General features: G+C 46.0%; 1 protein-coding gene and 1 pseudogene across 3 annotated transcripts in view; one reads left to right on the top strand and one right to left on the bottom strand.

Annotated features, from left to right (window-relative positions):
• Nucleotides 1–24663, top strand: part of ZHX3 (zinc fingers and homeoboxes 3) — a 115297-nt gene that overhangs the window by 64590 nt on the left and 26044 nt on the right. The window lies entirely within an intron of this gene.
• On the bottom strand, nt 428–550 carry LOC138417989 (small nucleolar RNA SNORA70; annotated as a pseudogene).

Raw genomic sequence — 24663 nt, 5'->3', positions numbered from 1 at the left:
TTTTTTTTTTTGACAGGAAATAGCATTTATTGGTGAGCATGATTAAGGAGGGGACAGCGCTGATGCTCATGAGTGCAGGGCCCGCCATTTGTCCAGGGGACCACGATTAGGGATGTATTTGACCCCACAGCCATCTGGGATGAGTCGCTTTTCTGCCACCATGTTCTCAAATTCATCCGCGTTGAATTTGGTAAATCCCCACTTCTTAGAGATGTGGATCTTCTGGCGGCCAGGGAACTTGAACTTGGCCCGGCGGAGGGCTTCAATCACATGTTCCTTGTTCTGCAGCTTGGTGCGGATGGACATTATGACCTGGCCAATGTGGACCCTGGCCACTGTGCCCTGAGGCTTTCCAAAGGCACCGCGCATACCTGTCTGGAGTCTAGATTGGGAAACAGCAGGCCAGTCATGAATGCCCACTAGGAAGAGTTGTCTCCAAGGTCCCTTAGGGCAGCCTGTACAGGCAACAGGTTGCATACACTACCAAGGAGCCTGCTATTTGCAGCCATTGCACACTGGGCCCCCATGGTCTCTGCTTTTTAATATGCTGTCTAGGTTGGTCAGAACTTTTCTTCTGAGGAGCAAACGTCTTTTAATTGCATGGCTGCAGTCACCATCTGGAGTGATTTTGGAGCCCCCCAAAATAAAGTCTGTCACTGTTTCCATCGTTTCCCCATCTATTTGCCATGAAGTGATGGAACTGGATGCCATGATCTTCATTTTCTGAATGTTGAGTTTTAAGTCAACTTTTTCGTTCTCCTCTTTCACTTTCATCAAGAGGCTCATCAGCCTACTTATCTCATTGAATTTGAAGTGAGTTTCATGTGAACAGCATATCGTTGGGTTGTGGCTTTAATCCCTTCTGACACTTTGTGCTTTTTAATTGGTGTGTTCAGACCGTGTACATTTAAGGTAATTATCTGTACGTTAGGGCTTTCCTGGTGGCTCAGCAGTAAAGAGTATGCCTGCAGTACAGGAGATGCAGGCAGGAGACGGAGGTTCGATTCCTGGGTTGGGAAGATCCCCTAGAGAAGGAGATGGTAGCTCAGTCCAGTATTCTTGCCTGGATCGCATGGACAGAGGAGCCTGGTGGGCTGCAGTCCCTGGGGTCACAAAAGAGTCAGATACGACTTAACAAAAACAAAAAATTTTTACATTAGAGTTTTAATCTGCCATTTTATTATTTGTTTTCCCTCCAGTTTCTCTTTTCTTGCATTTCTTTGGTTACTTGAACATTTTAAAGGATTTTATAGTATTTGTAGTGTTTTTGAGTATATCTCCTTGTATCATTCATTTTCTTTGTGGCTGCTTTGAGTATTACAGTATATATATTTGGCTTGTAACGGTCTACTGGTATCAACAATTCACCACTTTGAAATGTGAAAACCTTACTTCCATCCTGCCTTTTATATATAATCATATTGAACATCAGATGGTATTATAATGTTTGTTTCAGTCACTAAATATGATGTAGAATTCACAAGGAGAAGGATAGTCTATTATATATATTCATTTCCTTTTTCTGTTCTTTATTCCTAACCAATGCTCCAAGAAGATTTTTTTCTTTAATCATTTCCTATCTCTTTGAAGAACTTCCTATAGCCATTTTTTAAGGGTAGGTCTTCTAGCTACACATTCTTTTAGTTCTCCTTAGTCTGAGAATGTCTTTATACCCCTCTGATCTTGAGGTATAGTTTCCCCAAATACAGAATTCATGGTTGACAGTTCTTTTCTTTCAACATAGAAAATATTGTGCTGCTTCCTTTTGGCCTCCATGGTTTCAGAAGAGCAGTCTGTTGAATCGGTTTTCCCTTAGAGGTTGTGTTGTTTTTCTCAGTTTTCAAGGGTTTTTCTTTGTCTTTGATGATCAGAAACTTAATCATGTGTCTTGTCATGAATTTCTTTGAATTTATTTATTTGAGGCTTGCCCAGCTTCTTGAATCTGTGGATTTATGTCTTTCACCACATTTGGGAAATTCTCAGCCATTATCTTTTTGAATACTCTCAGCCCATCTCTTTATTCTCCTTCCGGGACCCTGGGGATATGAACGTTGGATCTTTCGTTTTTGTCTCACAAGTTCCTGAGGCTCTGTTCATTTGTTTTCAGGCTGGTCTTTTTTGTTCATAATGGGTAAATTCTATTGGCCTATCTTCAAGTTCATTTATTTTATCCTCTGTCGTCTCCATTATTAAACCCATCTAGAAAGTTTTTACTTCTATTACTACGTCTTTCGGGGCTATGATTTTTATTTGGTCCTTTTTATAACTTCTGTTTCTTTGATGCGATTTGCTATGTTTTCGTTTATTTCATGAGAATTTGCAGTTGCTTATTGCAGCTTTTTTGTGAGGGCTGCTTTAATATCCCTTGTAAGCTGATTCCAACATCAGATTTACTTCGGTATTGGTGTCAGTTGATTGTCTTTTCTCATTCAAGTGTGGTTTTCCTGGTTCTTGGTAAGGAGGTTTCCCATTCTGTTCTAGACATTTTGTCTATTATGTTAGGAAACTCTGGGTCCTTTTTAAACCTTGTATTTTACCAGGAAGTCACTGTCTTTAGATTAGTACACAAATTGGGACCTACCTTTATGGGCTGTGGTTCCATTGACAATTTACTCTTCAGAGCCTTTGCTATTACAGTTTTGGTCTGCTCGATTTTTCTGGTGCAGCTGGGGCTCCCACTGGACCTTGCTGGTGCTAGCTGATGGAAGGAAGAAGTTTTCCCAGGCCACAATGCCTGGTGCCTTCATGTAGGCGACAGGAGCCTCCATCCCGCTGGGATAAAGGGTATTTCCTGGGGGCCCTACAGGGAGGGAGAGTGTTTTCCCAGATTGTTTTCGTATCAGTGGGCTCCTGACCTATCCTCCTTATTGGTGCTCCCAGCTGGCCTGGTGTTGTCAACAGAACTCCCATTCCATCATAGGAAGGATGTGCTTTCCTGGATTGCTGTCTATTGCTAGTCTGGATGGGGCTTGGGAAATATTTGACCCGGGCCTCCTTCTGTAGTTGGATAGGGGAGTCACGAGCTGCCCTGCTGCTGCTGCACTGTTCCTTTAGTCCTGGGGTCCCTAACCTGTTCACCTTCCTTTCCCAACCTTTCAGACTTCTCCTTTGGTTGCCTCTTGTGTTATTTACAGGATTTATAATTGTGCTTAGCAAGGAGGCTGGGACAGAAATGGTTTACAACATCTTGTCCAGGACCATGATGGTGTTCTGTTTAACTGTTCATCTTCCTCTCCAGTATTCTTCCTGGAAAATCCCATGGACTGAGGAGCCTGGTAGACTACAGTCCATGGGGTTACAAAAGAGATGGATACAACTTAGCACCTAAACAACAACAACAACGCTTTTGGATGATTGTTGTTATTGTTCAGTTGCTCAGTCATGTCCAACTCTTTGCGACCCCACGGACTGCAGCACCATCCTTCACCATCTCCTGGAGCTTACTGAAACTCGTGTCCATTGAGTCGGTGATGTCTTCCAACCGTCTTATCCTCTGTCCTCCCCTTTTCTTCCTGCCCTCAGTCTTTCCTGGCATTGGGGTCTTTTCTAATGTGTCAGCTCTTCACATCAGGTGGCCAAAATATTGGAGTTTCAGCTTCAGCATCAGTCCTTTCCGTGAGTATTCAGGGTTGATTTCCTTTAGGTTGACTGGTTGGATCTCCTTGCAGTCCAAGGGCTCTTAAGAGTCTCCTCCAACACCACAGTTGGAAAGTACCAGTTCTTTGGTGCTCAGCCTTCTTTATGGTCCAACTCTCACATCCATACATGACCACTGGAAAAACCATAGCTTTGACTTAGATAGACCTTTGTCAACACAGTAATGTCTCTGCTTTTTAATATTCTGTCTAGGTTGGTCGTAACTTTTCTTCCAAGGAGCCAGCGTCTTTTCATTTCATGGCAGCAGTGATTTTGGATGATTAGGCTGTTTTAAGTGTGACTACTATAGACATCATGATGGTGGAATCGGGGTGGAAAGTTCCAACAGCCTTGAAATCTGAAAGGCTTCCTTACTCCCCAGACCCATGGGCCTGGGCCTGGTTGGCCGCCCGGTACAGGCTGTTACTCATCTGTCTTCCTTTTGCTTGCCTCTGATGTCAGCTCTTCGTGTCTGTTTTAAAGGCAGGCATTTCTTGTTGTTGTTATGCTCGTTGAATAATGCAGTAGTTTGTCACACTTCTAGCATGATTAAAACCGATAAACTTTGGCCTTTGTAGTGTCTTTTTCTCCGCCTTGTCTTTTGGTTAATTTTGTTTTTCTTTTGGCAAAGATTTTGTATTAAATTCAGCCATGGAAATTGTATTGCGATTTAACTGGGAAACTTTTAATTTTTTTATGTGATTATTTCTCTGTTTCAGGGCTGCAAAACAATGACCAAATTTTTTCAAAATTAGTGTGAAAAAGTTTTTGACATTTTTCCACTTGAAAATGAATTGGAGGTCATCACAGTAAATGTATCTTTAAAAAAAAAAAACAGAGTGGGAAACCCTTTGTATTGGAAGCCATGGGTCCCTTTGTATAGTTTACAATAATAGTTTTGCACAAATAAGTTCAGGTTAAAATTGCATACTATTTATTCCCACCCATTTCCTTTATTGGCTGTGACACACAGGAATTACGCCCATTGCTTGACTAACCTTTCTGACCTTTTGTTACTTGGCTATAAATTGACTTGGGTCTTTTGCAAAAACACTGTCAGGGGGGAAAAATCTTTTTGTTAGAACCCAGCCAATTCCTGCCTCAGTGCGGAACAGTTTGTTCTCCTGAAGAAATGAGCCAGTTCAGTGAACAGAAAAACATAGCCATGAACTGGCATCGCCAAAAACTGCAAACATAATTGCCCACGATCATTCCTCAGAGCCGGGAACTTTATAAGATAATGAGGCTGGGGAGAAACTACAATTTGGAGTTCCACGGGCTTTAGGTAAATGTAATTGACGTGTTAGAGTTGTAACCACATAAAAAGGGTTTCTTTTTCTGAACTCTGGCAGTCACCACCATTTTCCCATTTTCAATGGGAATATTGTCAAATTCCCCCGCTGCCTGCTCTCCCAGTGGCTTGCAGCCCCTGCTTTTCAGTGGCTCTTCCCACCAGCTTCTTTGGTTCAACACCGTAAACATTTCCTGAGTAACTACTCAGTGTAAGAGTGAGTCCTGGGTTCACCTTCCAGAGAAGATATTTACAGTGGTCTAGTGAATGGCACCCTGCTCCAGTACTTTTGCCTGGAAAATCCCATGGATGGAGGAGCCTGCAGTCCATGGGGTCTCTAAGAGTCGGACACGACTGAGCGACTCCCCTTTCACTTTTCACTTTCATGCATTGGAGAAGGAAATGGCAGTCCACTCCAGTGTTCTTGCCTGGAGAATCCCAGGGACGGGGGAGCCTGGTAGGCTGCCGTCTATGGGGTCGCACAGAGTCGGACATGACTGAAGCGACTTAGCAGCAGTGAATTACAAGAAAACATGAAAAATAACTACAGCATGGCACTTGCAGCAACAGACAAAGGTACGAGACACAGTCACTACTTACTTGACAGACAGTCACCCAAGTGGGGGGCCTTTTGAGTGAATTTTGAAGACTGTCTAGGACTTTGCCGAATAAAAGAGAGGAGGAGGGTGTTCTAGGTAGAGAAGTGTGTATAAAGTTGAGTGATAAGATAGCATCCAAGTTCTGGTACCTTATGTAGAATTGCTTGGCTGTAGAGTGTGCGGATGGAAAGGAGTGGTGGCCGGCGAACTGGCAGCGGTCGGGAACCGGATGAAAGGACTCAGAAGCCACGTGAAACAGTTTGGAGTTCAGAGTGTAGGCCGGGGTGGGGTGGGGGGGGCGCTGTGTAAGGTCTCTGAAGCAGGGGGATGGCCTGGGTAGTTAGAATGAGAAGACTTGGGTTTGCAAGGAGCTCAGAAAGGGCAGGTTGGGCCACGCTAAGGACGGACCATGACGCCAGGCACTGAAGACGGTGATTTGTGTGTCTGACGGCTAATGGGGGAAGGGGGCCTGTGTGTGTACAGGCAGCAAAGGTTGCTGAAGTCCCCACAACCGGCTGCAGACGAGAGGGTCAGTGCCCAGGAACCAGGGGCCACCTTGGTGATAGGGGAGCTCAGGGACAGAGGGCAGAGGCAGGAAGCCTGAGACTTCTGCTTGACTGCCCACATGCCCGTCAAGGGTGCTTGCCCACAGACCAGCGGTCCCAGCCTTTCTGGCATGGAGGATGGGTTTTGTGGAAGACAGTTTTTCCACAGACCGTGAGTTATTGCGGTGTGGGGCGGGGGATGATTTCAAGTGCATTACATTTATTGTGTGCTTTTATTTCTGTTATTATTATATCAGCTCCACCTCATAGCATCAAGCATTAGATCTTGGGGACTCTTGCCATAAACTTTGTTTGATTTTTGTAGTGAAACTTACCCTGTATGCACTGATTCCATTCCCATTTTATAAAAGAAAACTGAGGTTTGGGAGGTTAAATACATCACCCAAGACCCAAGTGACCTGCCCTAGGAAGTTGCTGAGTCAGGGTTGGGATTTAGGTTTATCTGACTCCCACCATAGTGACAGGCCACCTTGGAATTGAACCTGCTAGAACTGAGCTGCCCAGTGTCAGCGAGTCTCAAAACATCTGCATGCTCTCTGTGAGAGCTATGCCTATAGATAATAGCTCTGCTGATACTTAGATTGCAGTATCAGTGTTAGTACAATTAATATTTTTAAAGCCTAGTTTTGTTCTTGACCTGTCATCTCATGAAAACATCAGGTTTTTGATGTTATTTCTTAAAAGCTCACCATCTGGGAATAACTGATCTTGAGGAAGACCCAACCAAATTGGTAAGAAGTTAAAGGACTGAGTATACTTAAAGAAATGTAACATTTTAATGTTCAAGTGAGTATGTGTTATAACAACTTGTGTTAGAGTAATAAACTATGGCTTTCAGTAATTAGAGAACCTTTTAGGACTAACAGGAAGTTAATATGGTGAATATTTATAAATTTATACTTTTAAAGATCTCAGAAAATATTTTTCAGATGTGTACTACGGCTGAAGAAGCGGTTTACTAAGCAAAACTTATCTTCAGTGAAGTCCCAGGACAAATGAATGATTCAGTGATATTCATTCTATAGTCATGAGGTCATAGATTCCAGGATAAGGGGTTAGGAGGCAGAAGAGAAAGAATGAACAGCAAACCTGGCCTACTTTGTATCAAACACGTGCTCTTTGACTTCCCTGGAGGCCCAGTGGTTAGGACTCCACTCCACTGCACAGGAACAGGGTCAATCCCTGATCCGGAAACTAAGTTCAGTCACACAGCCAAAAAAAAAAAAAGTGAAATTGCTTCAGTCGTGTCTGACTGTTTGCAACCCCATGGACTGTAGCCTGCCAGGCTCCTCCATCCATGGGATTTTCCAGGCAAGAATACTGGAGTGGGGTGCCATTTCCTTCTCCAGGGTATCTTCCCAACCCAGAGATCGAACCTGGTTCTCCCACATTGCAGGCCAACACTGTACCATCTGAGCCACCAGGTAATTGCTAAAAAAATTGCCCCCCCCCCCAAAAAAAAAGAAGAGGGGTATATTCTTGGTTAATGGATCCGCCCCTGTTGAGTTAGTAAAGGGCAACCCTGTCCCATCTGGGATTGGAGCCTTGAGATCCCAGAATCAAAGGCTGTAATTATGGAATGTTTTGAGCTGTCTCTTCACCATCTCATTTTCACCCTTCTTCTTCTTCTTGAAGTGGAACCAGAAATAAATAAAGTGGTTTTTGAGAGAGAAAAATGCTTGGAAATGTGGGGAAAGCATCTAAATCTTACGCCATAGTCTGTAGTATTATTCCGTGGCATCATTAGTAAAAGAAAATTTGCTGAATTCTTAAGGGGTGGGGGGAAGCAAGTATCTCTTGTGACTGAACTGTGAAACTGTGGTGGACTCCTCTGCCAAAGTGGAGATTATACACAGCACAGGGGAGGCAAGAGCCCCGCTTCACTCCAGGGCCCGAGCAGAGCCAGAGCAGCACTTACGTAAGTGGCGGGCCCAGGGCCTCTGCCCTCGGCTCACAGCTGGGCCGCAGCGGCCCTCTGCTTGCCTCCCATTAACTCTTGCTTCTTCCCCCGTGGATTTAAGGAGATGCTGGACACACAGAGCCCAGAACACAGCCCCTGATGGTCTCAGGAGGCCGTGGGCCCTGGAGCCCAGGGGAGGTGCAGCGCCAGGGACTCACCAACCATGCCCGGGGCCTCTGGTCACCCGGGGAGGTTCCTCCGACCGGGAACCAAGAGAAATTCCTTGCCTCCTGGTACCTAACTCTCTGCTAGAAAAAGATGGTGCTGCTGGCACCTTCACAGGTGTTGCATGAGGTATGAAACTTGAACGGCCCCTTCTGCGGTGGGCCTCACCCAGGACTGGCACTGGGGGTCCTCGTGCTGCCTGTGTTTCCATTCTCTGCCTCTCCTTTCCTCGAACCCCCAGGCCCATTCTACTTTGTTGTCACTTGGCCGAAAAGCATTGTCTCCTTTGTGAACTCTGTCGGTGTGTATTTCTTGAACTTCAGAATTCTTTCATCTTCACCCCCTATCTCCTTTCTCCTTCTGCTCCCAGGATAAGGATCCGAGTCCCTTTCTGCTTTTCCCAGGTGACCGTGGTCCTGGGGTGAGAGGTGTGGGGTTGGCAGGTGGCCTGAAGGGGCAGGACGATGTTGCTGTCCCAGGTGAATCACGGCTCACTCCTCCTCCTGCTCCAGCTTCCCTTGTGGCTCCCAAACAGGTTTGGGAATTCCAGGTTCCCGTAGATTCCCCGTGTCTTCCTTCTTTGCTGCAGTTCTCTGAGAGGAGAAAAGAGAGCATGGGAGTAAAGGTGCCCGTTGCCAGTTGCCTGGCCTAGAGTTTCTCTCCTCCTGCAAGCATTCTTCTCCCAACCAGGATCCTGCTGGGCATCCTTCAGAGGGACCTCCTCCTGGGGTCACGTTTGGCCCTGTTTTTCGTCCCTGCTGGGGCCGAGGAGAGGATGCGTGGGGCGCACACCTGTTCCCTCTCCTGTCTGGTTTGTGGCCGCCCCTTCTTTCTCTGCTCTTCCTCAGACTCCTAGCCAGCCAGACCCCAGCTGCTGGCACATCACCATCTAAGGAGGCAGTACTTCCCAGCAGGGAATGTTTGGCCATGTCGGGAGACATTTTTTATTTTTTTATTGTCACAAAGGGGCAGGGTGGGAAGTGCCGCTGGCACCTAGTGGATAAAGGTCGGGGATGTGGTTAAATGTCCTGCAGTGCAGCCCCCAGAACGGAGAGTTACCTGGTCTACACTGTCAGTTCCCACGTGGAGAAACCCTGTTGGCCGATGTTTCCTGCACAGGTCCCTTTCTCTGAGCTTTCCTCTCCACGTCTGCGCTTTTGTTAGCCCCCGAAGGCCCTGCCCAGAGGGTGGTCTCACCTGTGTGAGGTCTTCCCATCCCTACTTCAGTCTGAGCTGATCCTCCCCCCAGGGTTTCCACACGACTTTGTGCATTCCCTGCAACACTTACTGCCCTTGGCCTTCAAACAGCCCCCTTCACATGATTTATTCTCCTGCTTTAGAAAGTAGAGTGAGAGCTTGAGGTCATAATGAGGATGACCATCCAAACCCCAGTTTATATAATAATATTCCAAGGCCCTAAACCTTGCACAACGTGGAATGAATGCTGAACTTGGCCTCAGGAGGTTGGGTCTGGTCCCTACTCTAAACATTCCAGATCTGTGAACATAGACCTGACTCGCCTGAGCCCTGGTGTCCACACAAGTAAGTAGAGATGAAAAGTCCGTTTCCCAGGACTGTCTGTGGCCGTGAACAGATGTTAGCTCAGAACCTGGTGCAGAGGGATCAGTCAAATGTAGGTTGAAACTGAAAGTGATTCCAGGTCCCAGACGTGACCCTGAAGTTTCCCATCGACCTGACAGCATCAGTCTTAATTCGAGATCATACCTCACCATTGCTCCTTCCATGGGAACGAGGAGCCGCCCTGCCAGCACATCCTGTTCACTGCAAAGGACTAGAGGATTGATACTCCTTGCCTGCCCACCCTCTCCGATTCTGTGAATGCAGAGGAGTCCCATAGGCTTCTGACCCTGTGCTATATTAGGAGATATTGCTCTGTTGCTTGAAACTCCAGGGCCCTTGAAACAAGGGTACTTACCCTGAAGGTTGGGAGGTCCACCCTGTCCTGAGGTAACCAGAGTCGGCTGCTTTGTAAAGGGGCTGCTGAGGCGTGAGAGGGACACTGCCTCCATCCACTCTCATCACTTTCTGTACACGGAGACCAGCACAGAGGAAGTAGTATTACATTTTGTTCAGACCTGGTGTTACATTTACTTTGTCACAGTGCTAAGAAGTTAGTGACAATTGATCTCATGTGTTTTAAAGGTGGTTTTCACATATATCCTTCTGTACTTTGGATTCGTGTATCCTGTGTACTTGTTGCCCCATCCAGAGAAAAAAATAAAAGGGAAAAAAAATTTTAAAGGCCATTTTCACATACTCCTTGGGGCTAGGGTTATAAAAATCATGTCGATATTCAGCAGTATTTGCCCAAAGAGTTTGAGACTTAATTCCTCAATGTGCTTAGTCTCTCAGTCATGTCTGACTCTTTGCGATGCCGTGGACTGTAGCCCGCCAGGCTCCTCTGTCCATGGAATTCTCCAGGCAAGAATACTGGAGTAGGTCGTCATGCCCTCCTCCAGGGGATCTTCCTAACCCAGAGATCGAACCCAGGTCTCCCACACTGCAGCCGGATTCTGAGCCACCCGGGAAGCCCTAATTCCTTCAATGTATGGTCTTATCTCTGGCACAGAGAGGAAATCTTTGCACAGTAAGACAGAACTCACTCCATCCTTGGAGATAGCTGTGAAACGTCATAAGGCCTGCACAAATATCACTGGCCTTCCATTTTTATCAGTGGCTGACAGTGAAGAGACATTCCAGGAGCTGGCCATGGGTCCGAGGGCAGGGGACAGATGGTGTATTAGCAGTTGGGCGTCAGCTCACACGACTGGTGGCGGCACGCGATGGCTCATCCTGACACCACGTGCCTTCTCTGACTTCCTCAGAATCCTGGGGGCTCAGCTCTCCATCCCAGAACTGAACTCCTCACTCTAGTGCACTCACGTTTCCGGGGTGTTTGTGCTGTGGGTTAAGAGTGCAGTTGTGGAATCAGGAAGCCCTAGGTGTGAATCCCAGCTGTGGCCTGCTGCTTGTGTGACCTGAATCAAGTTACTTAACCGTTTAACTTTGTTTTCCCAATTTGGAAAATGCGTTGATGATACTTAGCTCCTGTGATTATTCTAAGGATTAAATTAAATGAGGAAATAAATGTAAAGCAGTTGGCACAGTGCCTGACAAATACTCAGCGAGTGGTGGAAGTGGTGGTTGTACTCGTTGGGGGCGGAGATGTGGCCTTGAATCCTTTCATTTCTGCCCTGTCTCTTAGCACAGAACTGAGCACCCAGCAGCACTCAGATGTTTTATTCCAAACAAGTGACAGGTACACGCAGGTGCATGCACACATACTCTGAGAGGATGATCTGATGATGACAATCACTCGAGAAACTCTAGAGATCATATTTTTAAAGAGACTTAGCTAAGTTTTAGAAATGTAATATATAAGAAAGAGTCCAAGACTAGCCAGTCTCTGTTCTTTGAGTAAGTTAGGTCATTTGAAGAGAAGCATCTGGACCATTTCACCGCAGCGCTCTGCTGAAATGACCTCAGTTGGTTTCGATTTACTTCTGCCTTCTCTAGAATCAGTGTAATAATGGCCTATTTGATGGGGTTTCACTGTGTCTTTCTAAACTTAGACTGCTCTCACACCTTTGTCTGTTTTCCCTTACATGGAGTTTGGAGACATGTTTCTTCTTGCGTTTACCTCCAAGGGAATTAGTCTCTGTTTAGGAATACGTGTTCATTTTTATAAAATATCACCCAGAATGCACTTCCCTGTTTGCCCTCGACACTGGGTGTCTGAGTCAAATTCACCACTGGGTGAGGTGTGGAGGACTTTGTAATTGTCCCCGTTCCTCCCCACCTCTTCTGCCTCCCCACTTCATAGCAGACCACATTGGTTTTGTCCTCTGGTTGAGAGGGATTGGCCCCCTCAGCCCAGGGGTGGCCCTTGAGTGTTTAAGCTCAATCAGCCAACCGCTCACAGGTCACCGCAGAGATTAACCCAGTGGCAGTGCCCAGGGCGGCCGAGGCGGGTGGTTGGTCCGGTACTAGGCTTGGGACCCAGGTCAGGAGGCCTTCTGAATGTTTGCTGAGGACTTCGGGAAGAAGGCTCTCCTCAGTGTTCTGAGAGGGCTTCCCACAGCCAGCCCTCTCTCCGTTCTGAGGATGTGGCTGACATGTGCTCGTTAGAGAGCAGGCCCTGGCTTCCATCCCAGGGCCACTGAATCAGACTCGCTCCAGACTGTCCACTTCGGAGTACCAGCAAGCCCCACTTATTGTGAAAGCCACTGTGAATTGGAGTTTTATTGCTTGTGCTGTGGAATCCAAATAGTACTTGGTAGATAAATTTCCTTCTATTCTGCATGTATTAGTGATTCTAATCTGTGAACCAAGACTCTACCTTGGAGGAGGGGGGCCAGGTTTAGAGGGCTCCATTTGGGTAAAATGTGAGTTGCTTATGTATTTCTGCAAATTACAGAAGTTCCTTGCCTCTATATTAGTATTTTTCAAATTCATCAGAAGGTTTTAATGAATGATATACAAATTTACGTAGAGCTATTGAATTTCTAGGTTTTTGTGACGTGTTTTCACATGAATAGATGCTAAACAATTATGTAAATTTCTGTGAAAATGTTTTCTGGTAAAGAAGCCACTGCTTTGGTGTTTTCCTCCTTCCTTCTCTCCCTTTTCTTCTTTTCCTTCTCTTTCCCTTTACCCTTCCCCCCGTCACTCCCTCTCTCTCAGTTCTTTCTCTAAATCCTTTATCACTCAGTTTTCCTTCTGTTCAGCCTCGCTAGTTATCTCAGTTTCTGTTGGAAACAGTTGAGATGTACGTTTGAATTAATGTTATTTAGATGTCAGCATTAAGATTTAGCTTGACTTTTCAGGCCCTGTAGCTATGAGTTTTCCATAGATATAAGCGATGACTGGGTATTGAGTCCTTTAGTATCAAGGGACCCAAACTGAGGTTCGATCCCAGGTAACAAGTTGGCTATCGAATGGAAACACTTGTAATTACAGTCCCCCGTTTTTTGCTGGTAAAGCAGGACCCTGTAGGTGGACTCTCCTCCAACAGGTGTGTTTAATAGATGCCCACCGTGCGCACACCACCATTCTGAAGCTGAGTGGCCTAGCGCAGAGCCCTTACCTTGGAGACCTTGCCGTTCTTTAGCGAGAAAAGTCATATACACCAGATACTGTCTGAGCCAGGGCTGTTTTTATATGGAAACTCTTTTTTACAATTACTCTACCAAAAGAGTCCTCTGAACCCATGTTTAATAAATGTCAATCACTGATATTTTGAAATATGCTGTTCGCTAATAAAATGTCTTGCTTACATGTCCTTCTCCTTCTTTCTGTGTTGTTTTTTGGGGAGAGGGGGGCGGAGCTGTGTAGCTGGCAGGATCTCAGTTCCCTGGCCAGGAACTGAACCCAGCCCACAGCGCTGAAAGCATTGCATCCTAGCCACCAAGCACCAGGGAACTCCCATCTTCTCTGTTCTTCCTTTGATTCTTGATCAGTAATCCTCAGCCTTTTGTTAAAGGCAGTCCACAGCAGTTTGTGTGTGTGTGGTGGTTTTTTTTTTTTTTTTGGCATAGAACCAAAATGTTGACACCCCTCCCAGTCATGTACACCCAGAGAATTTGCTGCAAATAAAGCATTACAGTAATTCAAAATTGTGACTCTGTCATGGAAAAGAGGCTGCTGCTGGCTCCACATCGACATAAGCAAGCTAACCGAGTGCCCTCTCTTTTTTCCCGTTGAATGAAGTATGACCAGATACAGGCGAAAGAGACTTATCCTAAGGACAACCTTGAATTGTCTTCTAGTTTGTTCAGAACACAACTTACCGTCTCTGGCCATTCCACGTCGGCAGCACCAGAGGCTTGCTGAGCTGCCCACAGTTCTAGAATGCCAGTGGGCAGGCCAGGCCGAGGCGGCCAGCTGGCCGTGGAGCCCTCATTCTGAGACGCTGCCGCCACTCTCCTGTGACCCTGGAGTCAGAGGCAGAGGGGCCCGGCTGCCAGTAACCCACAGGGCTGTATTCAGGCAGTGACCTATTTTTACACTGTACTTGGGTTGGGTTTCTCCGTTTCCCTTGTGAGGAGGTAAGTTCACATTCTTCTGAGTGTGGGGGAAGCCACTTCCCTGTCACCCCTGTGGCTTGGTGGCTTTTCCATGTGACATAGGTTGCTCTTAAGTGGGGCACACATATGTGCGCCTTTTCCTCAGCCAGAGGCTCAGGGTTGATCTGTGAGGATAAAATGAAAGAACAGGAGAGCCTGAACCAGGCCAGGATGGAGAACCGAGGAGGAGGAACAATGCGAGGTGAACCGTGTGGGGGAGGCGTTGGGATTGTGGGCCCGTGGCTCTGCGCTTTTAGCTCTTGTCGTGCACACGAGCTGATGACTTTGTTTATTAGCCAGTTTGTCCAGGCTCCAGATGTGCTGGGTGGTGGAGGCATAGTGGTAACACAATGGCCGCTCTTGCCTCAGCCCACAGCCTCAGGGGAGGCTTGTATCCATGGTCACAGTGTTGTCGCCGTGCTGTCAGGGAGGGTCCCGGAGCAAGGCTGGGACTCGCTGGGCCGGTGGTGGCCAAGGAGGCTGTCGGGAGTTCCTGTGGGAACTTTCCAGCCAGATGCCGTGACTCCTGGCGCTCCCCACGCCAGCCCGTTCACGCCGTCATCAGACCAGTGCCCGGCCTGCACCGTTCCTGCTGGTTGCCACATAGGTACACACCTTGCGTAACGCACAGAGGTCAGGTTGTTCAGGCACAGCCTTGAGGTTCTCCGTCCTCATGGAGACCCTGGGACAGGAGGAGAAGTGTGTCACGTGGCTCGGTTCTCCCGGTGGCGACAGGCCTGGGGGCCGCGAGATCCGTACACCTAGACTGACACTCGCTGCTGCCTCCCCTGTGGTGGACAGCGCCTCTCGCCCTTCGGGGCCTTCTCCCCCAGGACGTCAGTTCTCCGCTCCCGCCCTGAGGAACGCCCAGGTCGTACTTCTCTGGTGTTTCCATTGCTTGTTTTCTTTTCTCCATCAGCACTTACAGCTTTGAGCTTCAGCGACTGACACCTGTATTGACCCACCTCCCCACACGGGGCTGTGCTTTTGGATACAGGGCCGGTGCTGTATTCCTCTAGGACACACCATCGTGAGTCACGTGGATGAAGTATCCATGTCGTGTAATGAGGTTCCACCAAGCGCAAGATAGCTAGAGACCTGGGGAGGACCGTGAAACATCCCTGACTGATTTCTCAGACTTGCTGAGTGTGTAGAATGCCTTTAGTACTTAACAATAAAAGGAAGGGATATGGAGGCAGTTCTGGAGCACATAGCCTAGGAAGAGATAAAAAGTGGCCTGTTGGCATTCAGCAGACAAAGATTGGAAAGGAAGGGCCATGTACACCGTGGCAGAGCAGGGGGGCATATCAGAAGAGCAACCCATTTGGGTGATTCCTAACTTTCGTGTTTAATATATTCCTGGATGTAGGGCAGAGCTCAAATGACGTGGTAGACAGAATCGTCATGCCTCAACATAAGATGTTCATGTGGCAGTTGATGTCTCAGAGTCTGAGTTTGGCATTGAAGCATGATTGGGATACAGCCGTGTCCGCCGTTCACAGACGCGAGTTTGCCTGTGTGATAGCATTCCTGGTGTGGAAGGGGGAGGTGCAGAGAGGTGGCTGATGCAGCTGGATGTTGCCATTAAAAGAGCACTAGGACCAGCCTGGGAGAAGTTTCTCTGGACTCTGTCATGGTCTGGACCCTATATTTTGGGAAATACTGACATATGTCAAGAATCTCCCTTGATTGAAGGACAGTGTGTACACCAGAGGGTGCTGTGTTTCAATTTTCGCATCTTTGTTTTCTCTTCATGTGGTTGTGCATGACATGATTCGTTTGATGATCAGCCAGTTGAGAATTTGCCCTCAACAAAGGATTGTGAAGGCCTGAACAAACCCCACCCACTTGCGCTTTCTTAGCATAATAAAGACAATAGCACGCACTCACTGGTCCGCTTCACTGTGTGCTAGTTCTTAGCCATTAAATTTTCTTTAAGACTAGACAACTTCTCATGCTTCAGCTTATGTCCATTTCAGTGTCCTTTTCTTTGGTGGAAACAGAGACCATCTGGTCACCATCGTCTGTGTAGTAACAATGATTGAAGATGCTTATTAAGTCGCCCTTCGGCCTTTTCTCTTGTCTGGGCAAAATTGTCTCTGTTCCTGTGGCCATTCCCCATAAATCTCATTTTCCAACCCTTTAATCATCTTGGTGGCTTTCTTTGGAAGCTACATCAAAGGCTCAGTTTCAGGGCCTCTATTCTGGTGGGGTCTGGGCTCTCGGCTAATGGATATGGAATGTGGTTTTAACCATTCAGTTTCCATAGCTGGTCCCTCTCTTCCAGGCCAGTCAGAATCTGCTAACCATTTGGGACTGGTTTACCGTCTCTTAATTGTGACGCACTTTATAAATATTATGGTGTTGATTTGACTTAAAAAAAAACCATTTTAGTTTGTAAATAATTTTAGCTGTTGGTTGATACACTTTTGCAGCCTGGTTTGTTGCATTTAAGTTACTTTTCTGAGCTGAATGATGTTTAAGGGGATATGTTGTCTCTTACTGGAGGATAATCTGAATTTTATTGTGTTTCCTTCTCTCATTTACTCACTCAGCATCTGTGAGTGCCTACTGAATGTCAGTTTCTGTGCTAGGGATCAATAACCCAAAGATGAACAAAATATAGTTCCTAGTTTCAGGGAGCTCAAATCCAAAAGGGAAGTCAGGCACATAAAAATTTACAATATAAAGTACAAAATGCTGTAAAAGGTGACTTCAGGTCCAGTGGAAATTTAGGAAGGCTTCACTGAACATGTCTTGTTTGAACTGGGTCTGCATATGAATTAGTCTTCAGGGAAAAGAAAGGTAAAGAGAGTTTAGCATGTGAAGGTAAGGAGGCTGACATGTCACGTTGTAGGGAACAAGTATTTACCAGGCTTGAACCTGAGTGGCTTGAGAAGCAGGGAGATGCCAGACTCTGAAAACTGCCCATTCCAAGCCAACAAGTATCCAACAGAACTATCGTGTGAGCTGCAAATATTATTTTAAAATTATAGGAGCAGCATTCAAAAAAATAAACAAGACATGAGCCATCAAGCCTTGAAAACGCATGGAGGAACCTTGTAGATGGTTATTACTAGATGAAGGAAGCTCATCTAAAAAGGCTGCGCAGTGTATGATTCTAACTTTCGACATTCTGCTGCTGCTCAGTCGCTTCAGTCGTGTCCGACTCTGCGCGACCCCGTAGACGGCAGCCCACCAGGCTCCACTGTCCCTGGGATTCTCCAGGCAAGAACACTGGAGTGGGTTGCCATTTCCTTCTCCAATGCAGGAAAGTGAAGTCACTCAGTCGTGTCCGACTCTTTGCGACCCTATGGACTGCAGCCTACCAGGCTCCTCCGTCCATGGGATACTCCAGGCAAGAGTACTGGAGTGGGGTGCCATTGCCTTCTCCATATGACATTCTAGAAAAGGCAAAACTGTGGAGATAGTGAAATGATCAGTGGTTGCTGGGGGCTGGGGAAAGTAGGAGAAACAGGTAGAGCATAGAGGATTGTTAGGGCAGCAGAACTTTTCTGTAGGTTCCTCTAATGGTAGATACATGTTGTTAATTGTTCAGACCCATAGAATGTACAACATCAAGAGTGAACTGCAATGTAGACTGCGGACGCTGGGTGATAATGATATGTCCTTGTACATTAATTAATTGTAACAAAGGTACCATCTGGTGAGGGTGTTGACAATGGGCTAGCAGGAACAGGGGGATGCAGAAATCTCTATACCTTCCACTCAGTTTTTCTGTGAACCTGAAACTGCTCTTAAAAGCAATTAGAAATTAATGAACCCACAATTTGAATTCACTTTAATAATATATTTTACTTAAACCACTCTATCAAAAATATTAATATTTCAACATGTAATTCATATAAAGGTCATTACTGAGATACTTTATGTCACTTTTTTTGGTACCAAGTCTCTGAAATCGAGTCTGAATGTGTATTTCTGGTGCACCTCCATTTGCACCAAACCATGTTTCAAGTGCTCAGTGGGCATCTGTGGCCAGTGGCTGTTGTATTGGCAGAGCAGGTACTGAAGACTGAAACCTGTGTCCCTGATTCAGAAACCTGACTTCTCAACCACACTACTCTCCTGCTCCCTAAGCACAAATGATAAACACAAAAGGAGGGGAGCTCACAGACTGTCTCTGAATCCCCAGTGTCAGCTGTTGCCTGGTGGCCTGAGTTCAGAGCATCCAGAGCTGCACTAAGAGAAAACGTAATGCAGGCCACACGTGTGATTTAAAATGTTTGAGGAACTACACTGAAGAAGTAAGAAGCAGCAGAAAAAACTGATTTCAAGACTGTATTTAACCCAATATATCAAAAATATTATTTCAGCTTTATTTCAAATATGTTTGATTTCAAATGTGTATTTAATATTAAACATTATTAACAAAGACATAGAGACCAATAGAAGAGAATAGAAAGCCCAGAAATAAACCCTCACACGTGGTCAAATGATTCTGACAAGAGTGCTAAGACCAAATATTCAATGGGAAAGGGCAGACTTTCCAACATATGATGCTGGAGAAATTGGATATTCACATGCAAAAGAGAGATGCTGGACCCTTGCTTTTTTTACCATATAGAAAAATTAATTAATAATGCACTGAAGACCTAATTTTAAGACCTGAAACTATGGAACTCTTAGGAGAAAACATAGAGGAAAGGCTTCATGACACTGGATTTAGCAGAGATTTGCTGAAGATAACACCAAAAGCATAGGCAGCAAAATAAAAATAAATTGTGCTACATCACAATTTAAAATTTCTGTGCTTCAAAGGACACATTCAATAGGGTGGGAGGCCAGTCTATGGAATAAAAGCAAATATTTGCAAGTCATACATCTAATGAGGGGTTAATATGCAGAATATATAAATAACTCCTGCAACTCAACAACAAAACACAACCTGATTTTTAAAAAATGGGCAGAGGATCATCCTCTTAATTTTTGAGAGTTTGATATTGAAATTCCAACTAAAAATCTTAATTTAGTCACTTTAAAAAATAATTGTAATATATAGTGGAACTATATATAACCCCATTCTGTATTTTCCAAGTCTCCTGTAGATGTGTTATCATACCTTCACAATTTAAGAATAAAAAGAAAATTTTTTTAATAAAATGGGCAGAGGCCTTGAATACACATTTCTCCAAAGAAGTTATACAAATGGCTAATAAGCATCTGAAAGGTGTTCAGCATCACTAATCATTAGGGAAATGCAAATAAAAACTACAATAAGATACCATCTCACACTTTCAGGACAGCCACTATCAAAAAACCCAGAAAATAACAAATGTTGGCATTGCTGTTGTTGTTGTTGGCATAGATCTAGAATAATTAGAACTCTTGTCACTGCTGGTAGGAAAGTAAAATGGAGCAGGTACTGTGGAAAACAATATGAAAGTTACTCAAAGAGCTGAATGCATAATTACCATAAGACTTAGTGATTCTGCTTCTGGGAATATACTCTCAAATGTTGAAAATAAGGACCCAAAGAGATATTTGTACACTCAAGTTCATAGCAGCATTATTTACAGTAGCCAAAAGTTGGAAGCATCTCAAGTGTTCGTTGAAGACTGAATGGATAAATGAAACGTTTTCTATACATACAAGGGTCTATTATTCAATTTTATAAAGGAAGTTCTGACACCTGCCCAACCATGGATGAACCTTGAAGACATGATGCTAAATGAAATAAGCCAGTCACAAAAGGAGAAATACTATGTGGGTGAACTTACATGAGGTACCTAGAAAAGTCAAATTCATGGAGACATAAAGTAGAATGGTGGTTTCTAGGGACTAAGGGGAGAGGAAATTAAGAATTACTGTTTAGTGGGGACAGAATTTCTGTTTTGCAAGGTGGAAAGAATTCTGAAGGTGGATGGTGGTGATGGCTACATAACAGTGTGAATGTACTTGTTCAGCCACTAAGTCACGTGCGACTTTTCGCAGCCCCGTGGACTGCAGCATGCCAGGCTTCCCTGTCCTTCGTCATCTCCTGGAGCTTGCTCAAACTCACTGTCTATTGAGCCGGTGATGCCATCCAGCCACTCATCCTCTGTCACCCGCCTCCTCCTCCTGCCCTCAACCTTTCCCAGCATCAGGCTCTTTTCCAATAAGTCGGCTCTTTGCATCAGGTGGCCTAAGCATCAGTCTTTCCAATGAATATTTGGGGTTGATTTTCTTTAGGATGGGCTGGTTTGATCTCTTTGCTGTCCAAGGGACTCTCAAGAATTCAGCACCACAATTTGAAAGCATCAATTCTTTGGCACTCAGCCTTCCTTATGGTCTAACTCTCACATCCATATGTGATGTACTTAATGATGTACTTAAAGCCCCTGAATGGTATACTTAAAATGGTTAAGATTGTAAATTTTATATGTAAACACATACTTTACCATAATATTTTTTTTAAAAAATCCTTCTTCTAAAAAAGATGTAATTACTTCTGAGACCATAGACATTACAGATGGGAAAAGAGAACAAAAATGAGATAAAAGTCAAGAGACTAAGGCAAATAAGAAACCAAAGAATGTAAGCATGTTGATATAAAAAGGTAGTTTAAAAGTGATTTAAAAGATACTAAAGCAGCATTTATTCCATCTCTGCTTCAAATAAAGAACTCTGTTCTATTAAAGAAAATTATTAATGAGTTATTTTACATTTGTTTTTGTACAAAATCTTCAAATCTAGTGTGTGTTCTACCCTAACAATGCATCTCAGTTTGAACACACCACAGTTGAAGTGCTGAATAGCCCCATGTGGCTGGTAGCTAAAGTGCCAAACGGCATACGTGGCGAATCTTCTCATTGCAAGTAAGGAGCCCACAGAAATTCTCTGAACCAAGGAGTGGCATGAGCAGATCTGAGAGTTTTGGTGATGAGCCTGGTGGCCGCATCAGATGCAGACTGAAGGGGGAAGGAGCCAGGGGCAGCTGCGGGACTCCAGGCCAGAGCGGACGGGGGCATGAGGATGATGCCAGCAGCCGTCGTCGGTGGGGCGCCTGCTAGGTGTCACACGCGGTGCTGCACCACTTCCACCCGCGCCTTCATTTTGAAACAGTTCTGGAAGGCGGAGACTGCTCTGTCCACTTGCAGGGGAGTAAGGGAGATGTCGAAGGCGCGAGCACCTTGCCCAGTGGCCCTGAGCTCACAGGAGGCAGCATCGGGACATGACCAGGCCTGTCCCACCCCAGAGCTCATGCACTTGACCGCTGAGCTGTGGCTCACGAGGGTGCTGACAGAGGTCAGCTTTGAAACATTCTCCCAATTATCAGGCTTGATGGCAGCTGGATACGGGGAGGATGGGAAAGGGCTGCGTGAAGGACACTAGAGTGACTTGGAGATCAGATCTATTGCTTGGAAGTCTGGGTAGATGATGAGACGCCAGATGAAGATCGAGGCAGGAGCACACGGTGGCTGAATTTTTTGTTTTGCTTGTTTGGTTTTGAGGGATGAATGCAAAGGTAAGGGAAGGTAGACACTGTAGTTTTATAGAACCTTCAAGGACCAGAGGCCTTGGATGTGAGAGATTTGGAGCTTGGCCAGTAGTAAACAGGCTGGCAGGGGCCATCTGGAAGTCGCCTGGGGGCTGGAGATTGCAGAGTGCTAGATAGGGCTGAGTTTTTTCCCTTGTGGGGAGCTTGAGGAGGTGTGGTTTTAACCTCCTTGAGGTCCTGAATGACTTTGAGACTCCCTGTGGGGGAGTCAGAAAGAGCCTTTTGACTGGTGACTTGCAGTTCGAGCAAATAGGAGGGAGTGGGCCTGCAGTGGGCCGAAGACCGACTGGCAGAGGGGGCTGCGTGCGTGACGGTGGGAGCTGGCTGTGGGGTGGGGGTGGGAGAGGGCCCATTAGGGGGCGACCACTGTTCTTAGGAGAGTTACATGGTGTTTTAAATCAAGTCAGACGAACTTCTGTTGTGCAAGATTATCATAGACATACCACCACCATGTAATATTAAAGCAGCCTTTTGTTTAAAAACAGATAAACAAATACAGCTTTTACCAGGTTTATGATGGCGGGCGCATCACATCATTTCTCATGTACACCATCAGGAGAAGTTCTTAGAAACTTTTGATTTAGGATCCTGAAATCTCATGGAAGGAAAATGAATGTTTACTAACTCGCAACAGAGGTTACACCTGCCCAGACACTCCCCTGAGTGTACCAGTAGTGAAGTTGTCTCCACACTCAGGGGTCATAGGCAGAGGGCTGAGATGGAGGGAGTTATTCCTGGCTTGACAGTGGCCGTGAATAAATAGTTGTAGGAGTCTTATGTTTTTCGCTGTCACAGCATCTGACTTCCATGACTGCTTTACAGACTAGAGAAGGCGCAAGTGCCGAGGCCTTTCGCTGCTCCTCACCCCGGGTGACCTTGGCTCTCTAAGGTTCCTCAGAACCGAGCCATGTGCCCCTAGAAGGCCCTTCCATCTGGCTCGCACCACCTCTGTTCTGCTGCCCCTCAGGACAGAACTGTGAAAGTGACCTGAAGAGTGTGACAAAGCGTGGAACTTCGTTGATCACACCCAGGTGGTCCCTTTGACTGGGCATTGTAAGATTGGAAATGGGCTTGCATAGAATTACCCCAGCTCTGAGTCACAAGGCTGTTAAACCCAATGAATGCTATTTAATCTTACCTGTCAAGGGAAATGAAAAGCTTCCTGATGAGACAGTAACAGCATTCAAAACATCACTCGTAGGGAATTCTTCGACAGTCCAGTGGTTAGGACTAGGCACTTTCTTCACAGGGCCTGAGTTCTATCCCTGGTCAGGGAACTAAGATCCCGCATGCAGTACAGCAAAAAAAAAAACAAACAAAACCCTCTTTAATCATAAAGTGGAGCAGCTGAGGCTCCACTACAGCCCTGCCCTGGCCCTGGGATCCTGAGGCTCCGTCCTGCCAGGTTGGGGGTAGGACCTATCTCCAGAGAGGGATCTGAAGATTTCCCAACAGAGGGGAGAAGGAAAAGCTTAATAGCTTCCTTGTCTTCTTGACAAAGATATAAATTCAAATTTTGACCTCCTGAACTCACTTAAAAGTAGAGCAGCCTGGAGGACATTAGAAAGGCCTAGGGAGCAGTCTTGGGACAGAGGTGATTTGGTGGCAAGAGCTGCATCGCGAGGGCAGATAAGACCACTCTGGTGCTGCTCCACTGGCATGACTGGACTGTGGAGAGCTTGGGTGTTTGTTTGTTTTTAAGGCAGTCTCTCTTCAAAAGAATTGAAAACAAGGTCCCATAGAGAGATCTGCACACCCATGTTCATATGAAGCAGAATTTTCACAGTATTAGAAGGTGAAGGCAGTGCGAACGTCAGCCAACAGATAAATGGGTGAAAGTTGGTCTCCACACACAGTGGAGTATTATCCAGCCTTACAAAAGGAAGGGCATCCCATCACACGGTGCAGCCTGGGTGAACCGTGAGAACGCAATGCTAAGTGAAATAAGCCAGTGCCAGAAGCACAGGTACCGCATAGGTCCACATCTAAAACAGCCAGACTCTTAGAAAACAAGGGTGGTTGCCAGGGACTGGGGAAGCAGAGAGGGGACTCACTGCTGTTCAGTGGCTGTAGAGTTTCAGTTTTGCAAGGTGAAAAGAGGGCTGGAGATGTGATGTCCAACCATGCACATCTAGTTAATCCTCCTGTATACTTCAAAGTATTAAGCTGGTTTATTTTGTATTATGTGCCTTTTTTTAAACCGCAACTCTTTTTTTAAAAAAAGCAAGCAGGGTAAAGCAGCGGAGGTACCTTTTGCTGTTTCAGTTGTCGGCCTCCAGTGGCCAGCCTCCGGGGGAAGGTGTGGGAATGAGGGCAGCCACTTTGCTACAGTTATTGAGGGTCACTGTGAACGAGGCGGCACGCTAAGTTGTTCTGTGCACTCCTTACCGGTTCCCGGAACGTCATGTTGGCTCTGTGAGGCAGGCAAAATTGTCTCTTACCAGCGAGGAATCCAGTCATCTACCCAGGAATACACAGTCCACAGTAGCAGGGCTGTGGGACGAAAACCCAGCTCTGTCTGAATTAGAGCTGTTAACTCCATTCTCAGCGACCGGATTTGCTGAGAATGACTTTGCAATGGATTGATTCTTCCATTCATTCACTGAAAGTCGTGATTGTGTGCCAGGCACTGTGCTGGGTGCTGAAGACACTGGGGGCTTCGGTGCTAACTTTGTCAAGCTTACTGCCACCTGGAATGAGAGACAGTGAGCAAGAAGAGATACAAGTGAGGAGCCGATGACAGATTTTGGTAAGTGGTACAAAAGGAGCCAGTGAGAGCACTGTGATAGAGGACTGATCATGGGGGAGACTGGGGGACGACTTAGTTGTTTAGAAGCGGTGTTCAGAGCCGATCTCACC

The sequence above is a fragment of the Ovis canadensis genome, chromosome 13 (genome assembly GCF_042477335.2).
Source record: "Ovis canadensis isolate MfBH-ARS-UI-01 breed Bighorn chromosome 13, ARS-UI_OviCan_v2, whole genome shotgun sequence".
Lineage (NCBI taxonomy): Eukaryota > Metazoa > Chordata > Mammalia > Artiodactyla > Bovidae > Ovis > Ovis canadensis.
The sequence above is the reverse complement of the archived record's forward strand: the minus strand, read 5'-3'. Positions and strand labels throughout refer to the sequence as shown.